This window comes from Capsicum annuum, chromosome 4 (assembly GCF_002878395.1).
Source record: "Capsicum annuum cultivar UCD-10X-F1 chromosome 4, UCD10Xv1.1, whole genome shotgun sequence".
In the NCBI taxonomy this organism is placed as follows: Eukaryota; Viridiplantae; Streptophyta; class Magnoliopsida; order Solanales; family Solanaceae; genus Capsicum; species Capsicum annuum.
In genome coordinates this window covers 223,194,912-223,204,127 of record NC_061114.1, presented here as the reverse complement: position 1 = coordinate 223,204,127, position 9,216 = coordinate 223,194,912, and positions in this window count along the sequence as shown.

Below are 9,216 nucleotides of genomic sequence, written 5' to 3'. Positions count from 1 at the left end.
AAATTGGAGGTCATATTTGTTCAGATTTTGAATAGTTAAAGGTCTTATTTGTGCACTATCAAAGTTTAAGGTCAAAGTTATAATTTGATGTCAAGTTTTGGGTCATTTTTATGTATTAACTTTTCTCTTTTGTTATCTAATCTTAACTTGACATAATGTTTAAGTTTTATTTTTAAAATGTTATGATCTAAATTAAAAATATATAAAATGTATTACATTTTTTTATTCTTGTAACGTTAAACATTTAAATGTGAAAAGTTAAAATAAGAAAAAAGGATAATACTCATAAAAATATCTGAACTTTGATTGGATTTTTAGTTGAGCATACTGAACTTTGCGGGGGATCATATTACCCCCTAAACTTTTTTTTTCGTATTTTAATGACATATATCTGCCCACTTGGACACGTGTAAATATAAGGTTGGCGCGTGTATTACACCGCCATCTGTCAAAAAATACACGTGTAAAAACGAGATTGGCTTGTGTATTACACTGCCAGCCGCCGAAACTGGGTATAGCGTTTCGAGGAATTAAATCCACTTTAAAAAGTCTAGGGGGTAATAAAATCCTCACAAAATTTAGTATGCTAAACTGAAAATCCGATCAAAGTTTAGATATTTTTCTGAGTATTATCTGAAAAATTATAAACAAAAATCACATCTTAATGGACCAAAAAAAAAAAATATAAACAAACAAATTCAAATGAAGGAAGCAGTATACTATGTTTTTTTTTTTCAATTAGATACATTGAATAAAAAGATCTTGTTTATACCAGCTCTAAAAACATAGTACGACTAGTTATAATAAATTTGATTATTTGTTTTTTTTTTTCCTACTTGAAATACTCTTCAATTATGAAAGATATTTTCTTTTTATATATACTCATGTTTCTCCTCCCATCGCGCTCCACTGAATATAGTAACATGACATTGAATTTATTTACAGTAATCGTTAGTCAATAACAATCTTTAATTAAAGGGAACTCAAATAAGGTGCTTCTACTAGCATAATAAGTGAACATGAGATAATATACATATACAGAGGCAAATTCAAGAATTAAACTTGATGAATGATTCGATTCAACCTTTTATAATTTAAACTTATGGGTTCAAAATTTAGTACTACGTGCTACTTTTTATATATATATCTCTCTATGTTTTATGTCGAAAACACTGGGCTACATCCATCATACATTTGTTTCAGCAATTCATTGTTTCAAACTAATGGCATTGCCACGCTGGCCCAATGTTGGTCATTGGCAGGGGCACCTCAAGCATATTCATAGGCCGTAGCCTAAGACCTCTAAGGCCAAAATTAAGCAGAGGTTTTAAGTTTTTAAGAAAAATATTTTAATAAACTCTATTTTTAAAATTATATGATTGATTTTTTCTAATTATTTTTTTCAATTAATAATATACTCAATGTATTTAATTTTTCTTGAAACATATTATTCTAAATATATTGGACTTCTCTTTCCTTTTATATAAAAACTTTATCTTTTCTATAAATAATATTTATTATTTTTTTTAAATATATAATATATTATTATTAAAAAATGAGGTCCCTCAAATTTAGGAGCCTAAGGCGATCTCTTTTTTGATGAGGTAGACCAGCCCCCGATCACTGAAACACTCTTCGTCAAAAATTATACTATTATACATATTAAAAATAATACCATGTATATAAATTTAATTTTTAACGATATATACTAAAGTTTTGAACACTCTAAAAAAACTAATTTTGCCATTGATGATTCAATGTTTATTCTTCGTATGTGTCATATCAAATCTTGAATATATATATGAAGATATTAGTGGGATCCTTTTATGATGCTAAATAAATATACTAGTACAAGCTATAGATGTTATGTTTCTCTATATATAGGTACATCATCATGGTTTACTTGATCTTCTTTATCCGCCAACGAAACAATGATCGAGATTCCAATTGTTCGATATTAGGAAACTATATACATATATTGAACCAATGGTGGCAATTCTTCTTCTTTACATATATAAATTTTCGAATATTGATGAGAGTCTTGGAGTAACTGAGAAAGTCATTGTCATGTGACTAGGAGGTCACTGGTTCAAGCATTGGAAACAGGCTCTGACAAAAAAGGTAAGGTTGCGTACAATACACCCCTTCTCTGAACCAGTGGCGGACCCAGTATTTAAGCATTATGGGTGCTTAAAAAATTTAAAAGCTGGAAAAAAAAAAAATCACCTCAATGAGGTTCGAACCTGGGACATCCTTTTAGGAGAGAAGTTTAAGATCAACTTAAATGCCAGTGCACCCAACCAACTTTTATTTCAATGGGTGCATTTATATGTTTTATACCTATTTTCGTATATTTTTTATGTGATTATACCTATTCCGCATTGAGTTTACTGGGTGCCGGAGCACCCTGAAAATATATGTAGGTCTGCCCCTGCGTATAGCGAAAACTTTAGTGCACCAGACTACCTTTTTTAAAAAAAAAAAAAAAGAAAAATTGAATATCTTGATTAGAGAAATATATGTTCAAATCTCAAGTGTGATATTATTGCTCTATCTCAATTTATGTGGAGTACTGCCCTTTTCACTTAGTTCATCCCAAAAAGAAAAATATCACCTTTTCTATAGTTAGAGACCATTTAACTTTGAAGAATTACACCAAACGAAGTGATTTATATCCAAAAAAAATGGTCAACTAAAGAGTGTTTTAGACTACAGATTTTAAGGTCTTTCTTTCTTTTTAAAATTTTATGTCTAGTCAAATGATATCATAGTATTTTGAAAAAAAAAAAAAAGAAGAAGAAGAATTTTATAAGCTTGAGATATCGATGTGGATAAAATTGTGCTCATGAAATGTAGTATGGTAGAAAACTAGAAGCTCTATCTTTAGAACAAAAAAGGAATACCAAGGGACTATAGTAATATAGTGGTCCCATAAAATAGTGCTACACAAACATTAATTCACCAAAAGAATTTTAAAAAAACTTCCCCAATTAGCCAATTTGAGATTTGATGATTTTTGTGTTGTCATTTGGTTGGATCAATTGGTTAAAACAAAGTTAAGATTCAAGGGGAGATCAGATGGGATTGCAAGCTGTATTTTGATAGGAAATTACACCCAATGATGTCTCTCAAAGTGTTGGATTTTGAATATTTTGTTTTTGTGTAGCAAAACCTTTAAAAGTGACCTTAAGTTTTTTAAAAAAAGAGTTGGGAATAACTTTTTTTATTGCCATAAGGCATAAGTTTTAGCTTTTTCTTATAATATTTAGCTTTTGATCAATTGAGCAGGTTTATTAATTTGAAATATGTCGAACTTCTGCCTTATAGGCAAAACTAGAACTTGCGTCTGATGAATAAGAAAAGCTTTGCATGTATTACCAGTGATGCATAAGATTTAGCTTTTACCTGTAAGATAGCACTTTTGATCAATTGAATAGTTTCATTATTTTAAAATATCCCAAACTTTCACCTTATAGGCAGAATTAATTAATATCCACAAATTGCATGACCAAGCTTATGAAGGTCATTTGTGAACTTAACTCATATTATGATCCTATATTATAGAAGTCCTATTATTTCTAAAGATATATCAAAGGACCAAATTAAGTGGACAATTTTATTTTTAAATATTTTTTTTATTCCCCGGGCCCATAGGAGCTTTCATCTTTTTGCTGACTTAACTTAATGACTCGAGCTCACACATTCTTGAGATTTGAAGTGAGGAATTCTTGCCATCCAAACAATTCCCTGTTTCCATTCTTTTTTCGAAAGGGCATCATTAAAGGAAATTGATCTTACACAATCATACATCACTATCTTCATTATGTTTGAACGTCGAAACATAAAATAATTAAATGAAAGTGTCCCTTTTTGTTAAGTGTTTAAATTGATTATTTTGTGGTTACTCTATTTTAGCACAGAACACATAACTAAGTAAAAAGATGCAAATACACAGAATGTATACTATGAACTTTATCCTACTCCCCTATACCTATTTATTGAAAAAATGCTATGCAAGTCCGATTTTTATTCTCCACTATGGAGTCCATTATTAGTTTCTACTCTTATCTAATAAAATAGTCGAGGTGCATCTACACACGATCATTACAACAAAATAGAAGATAATAACTCACGTAAAATTTTTGGATCAAATTAAAAACGTCATGCAATTTGATAGATGACAATAACAATATATGTTGTATAATTCCAGAAATAGAATGTGTATACAACTTTGTTTCTACTTTGTGATAATAGAGACGATTTTTGATAGATTCTTAACGAAGCATAACAAGAAGGGAAAACTAGATGATTGATGAAATACATGTACTTATTATATTTGCATGGACTCTTGCATGCAAAAAATGTCTTATCCTTAATTAACTAAAAACAAAATGTGTATCCTAATACAAATTTGGTGTCTTTATCATTGATATATTACTAAGGTTGAGACAAAAATGATAGTACTAGCTACTGCCTACTAGTATCTACTATTTCCCCATTTGCTAATAATTTCTCCAATCTCTATCAAGCCGCAATTGAAGAATTTTTCAAAAAGGAAAATTTCTTTTTGAAAAAAATAAAATAATGCCATCATTATATTATGTACAATCTCCTAGTGAATATTCAAAGATAAAACCATGACGTGGTGACCTTTTTTTTTTTTTTTAATTTCACCAAAATTTGGAGGTTCAAATGCATGTTGCTGCCACAATATGACAAAGGGAGGGACTAAAAATGAATAATGTAAAAAGAAGAAAATAATGTGCACTCATTGAATGCTTTATTGTACGGTGAGAAATATTGGATATATATTGATCATCATCTTGATTGGTTGAGTGAAAAAGAAGAGGATATTAAAATGATGTTATCATAAGTGTACAATATAAAAAAATCATAGAGTATTTTGTGGTTGAAAATTAAAATGTAGTTGATATAAGGAGGAATGGTACTTAATTTTTGCTTTTCAAATTAGCAGAGAAGTAATTACCAAAACATCCCTCTACTCCCATTTAATTACATATCATATCCCAATATATAATAATTTCATTATTTTATTATAATGATTTAAATATTTAATATATTATATTAGTTTATATTGATTAATTATAACAACATATTAGAAGATTTTTTTATTTATTTATTTAATTGACAATCATGTTCAAAACTAATTTGTTGCCACAAATCACAATAATTAATAACTTAAAATATTTAAGAGACATATAGAAATTTTATTGACTCTCATTATTTTAGCAATGCCACATAAATTGAGATAAAAGAAAAAGTACTGCAAATCATGATAATTAAAGACTTAAAATATTTAAAAGATATATAAAAATTTTAGTTGACTCTCAAAATTATGTCAAAGCCACATAAATTGGGACACAAGAGTAAATATATTATTTGATAATTACATAAAAATTATTATAAATCACAATAACTAACAAATTAAAATACTTTATTAAAAATAAATAAAAGTTCTATCCAACTCTCAAAATTTTATCGGTGCAACATAAATCATGACAAAATAAAAAATTATCTTAATTAATTGCAACTAAATATTTAAAGTAAATCAATTTTATTATTTTAATTGACTTAAAATAAAAAATTAACTTAATTAATTGCAACTAAATATTTAAAGTAAATCAATTTTATTATTTTAATTGACTTTTATATAGAAAATTAATCTTTTTATTTATTTATTTATTTTAGTAAATTTAAATTTTAAAATTATTTTTTTCTTCTTATATAGAAATACTAATATTTAAACTTAACTTTAAATTTTTAAAGTACAAAAATAATAAATTTAATTTAATAAAATAAATTTCGAATGACTATTTTTTTAGAATTTGTGTTGGGTCAATATGTATCAAGTTAAAAAGAAATAAAGAAAAATATATAGTAAAATTTTATTATTGTGAAAGATAAATATAATGCACTATCCAATAATGTTTAATAATATCATACTTTGCATATGCAAATATAGCATCCCGTTTTAATTAATATAATATTCCGGTGAATTATCGATGATTACTATTGGATATGATAAAATTATATTAATTTTTATAGTAATAAAATAATCAATCGCTCTTAATTAATTATTATGAGTCATCTAGATATTAAGAAAATAAATAATATTTAATAAAAAATAAAATAGACATAAAATGCGAAATTAACTCTTAATGTTTTAAATTAAATTTTCGTCTTTCGAACGATGATTTTACTATATCACTCCTTATTATAAGTCATTTATGTATTAGAAAAATAAGAATAACAAAATGATATGTCAACATAAAATATTTGATTGACTATCAAAATTATATTAGTGTCACATAAATTGGGACAGGACAGAAGAAGATATAAAACAACATATATTAGTTGAAAATGAAATAAAAAGTACTGTAAATAACAATAATTAACAAAAAAAATAATTAAAAATTGACTGATTTCTGCTTCAGCTGCTTCAATCGTGATTTTAATGTACAGTGATGTTTAAATAGGGTAAAATGGCATAATGAGATTTAAAGAGGATAAAATGTACGTAGTAAAGTGTGAGAAGAATAAAGCATAAGTAAATTTTATTACTATATTTTAAAGAAATTAAAGAAAAGAAGTATAAAGATTATTTGCAAAAGATTTTTACAAACTAATTTAAATATAAATAAAGAAAATTTAGGTACAAAAAACGTGTATGTATCACAAATTTGCTACCAAATTCTTCGCATTTTCTTAACATTAGCAAATTTTTAATCAAATATGTGTAACCATCTTTCTCAACCTTTTACAGCTCCTCAATACTAATTAACATTTCTCTGTTTTAAAAATAAAATAAAGAAAAAAAAATCTCAACTCTGACTTCTCTATTAAAAAACAACACTTTTTTCTGTGTTAAAAATAATAATTAAACAAAACAATAGCGAATCTAAACTGTGTATTCTCTTTATCGGTAAGTTTACATGATTTTTAATCTTTGCGATATTGAAAATCAATAATCTGCTAGATATTTGATTTAAGTTATTTCATCAAATTTACGCCTATTCTTTCTTTATATTTTTTATCACAAAATTCAACAAGAAGATTAAAAAAAAGTTTCAATTGTGATCCTCTCAGCTCAATCATACTAATAAAAATATTCTACTGCTCAAACTTTCTACTCCAAGATAAATCCTAAAACTTAAAAATTGTAATCCGCATGTTCTACTGTTGGGCCCGTGCTGACACGGGTCTTGCCCTTCTAGTTAAATAATAAAATTATAGATAAAAATACTCTTAGTATCTATAATCTATATCTATAATATATTAAAAGTGTGAAGACCCTTAGAAAAATGATTTAAACTTTTTGTCCTTCATTAAAAGACCTTCATTTAGACAAAACTGCCTTTTCATTATTTTTTTCTAATTTATTATTTAGTTATTTATATTATATTAACTAGACTCCTAAAATATATGGAAGGAGAATCAATTAATATTTTTATTTGTACTTATTAATTAGAAAAATACTCCTAAAATATGATAGAAAAATACTCCTAAAATAGGACTATATTAAGAAAATACTTTTATAAATGTTGAGATGCACGTTAAACTACCGAAGAAATCGATTTGCTTATTGGGAAAATATGATTGATACTAATCTAACTTTCTTAATTATTTTTGTCAACATAATAGAATTCAACATGTGTGTATATATATCTTCTCTATTTTCATTCAAGTCATTCTTTAGGGTAAAAATTTTCACTTAGACAAAAATTATTTTCATCAAAACTGAAGCTTTGTGATCACTATTGTATTATTTTGTTTTAGTTTACAGGTAGTAGATGAATTTACAAGTGGTAGATGAATGTCGGCCAGCTTTGAGGAAATTTTTTAGGTAAAGATTAGTTGTATTATTTTGATATCTCTATTATCGTATTATTTTGTTATAGTTTACAGGTGTTAGATGAGTGTAAGACAACTTTGAGAAATTTTTTGTGTAAAGGTTAGATTTAATTATATTGTTTTGATGTCCCTATCATCCTATTATTTTGTTGCAGTTTGTAGGTGGTAGATGAATGTCGATCAGCTTTGATAAATTTTTTTGGTAAATGTTAGATTTAATTAATTAAATTCTCCAAAAGATGTTGAATTTAATTATTGTATTCATCTTTATTATTTAAACAAATATCCTATTTAGCGTAACGTTTGAATTCAATAAAATGAGTTACACTCGCGAGCACGCGTACACCTAAACTAGTTAAAAAAAAAAATTCCGAAGGCAAGGAAAAAAAAAATTTGTTGAGCCATGTTAGCCTTGTAAAGTGTAAGTTCGATATCTTAGAATATTACTACGTCTTCACACAAACTTACACCTCAACATACAAGTTATGCCTTGAAGCATGCGTTCAGATTTAGAACATTATGTCTTAACAAGATTCATTTGACTGAACTTATGTTTCTTTATAAGGTATAAGTTTAATTTTAGAACTTTATCCCTTAAAAGTTTTGTTAAGAATTCATACCCTACTGATTTTCTTATTTTCGCCTAACTTTCGCTTATCGATGGAATGCGTTGTCTGATGTGTTCCACTGACATATTTCAAGGAAGCAGTAAACAAAAAGTAAAGAACACAATAATTTTTACGTGGAAAACACCCGGCTCAAAAGGTGTAAAAAACCACGACCTGCAACTCTACAGGATTTAACCCCAACTTTACTAAAAAACTCTGAGCCTCAACAACGACTGATTACAAAACTCTTGTAACCAACAAATAGGAATTATAAACTCTAATTCCTATAACTCAACAACTAGGAATTATAAACTCTAATCCCTATAATTCAATAACTAGGAATTATAAACTCTAATTCCTAACTACACACACACTTTCCAAGGTATGTGTTCCCAAAGTCTCTGAGTTTTTCCCAACTCGAAGACTAGCTCCTAATTCAGTTTATAACACACTGAAACTAATATTACATGAATAGCTCAAACACAATGAACAACTCTAAAAAACAACGCTAAAACTCTTAGCTGGATTCTGTACTGAGGACCAGGTTCTTCAACGTGTTTCTTCAGTGATTGAGTAGCACTTCGCGAAGTCAATCTGTCGATTGAATTTTTCTGCTTTTTTAAGTGCGTGAATTATTCTGGCTACTGCATCTTCTATTTAAGCACAACTCTCCAAAGAGTCATTTTTTATTTCAAACTCCTACTTTAATTAGAACTCTCATTGCATAGAGTTCTAC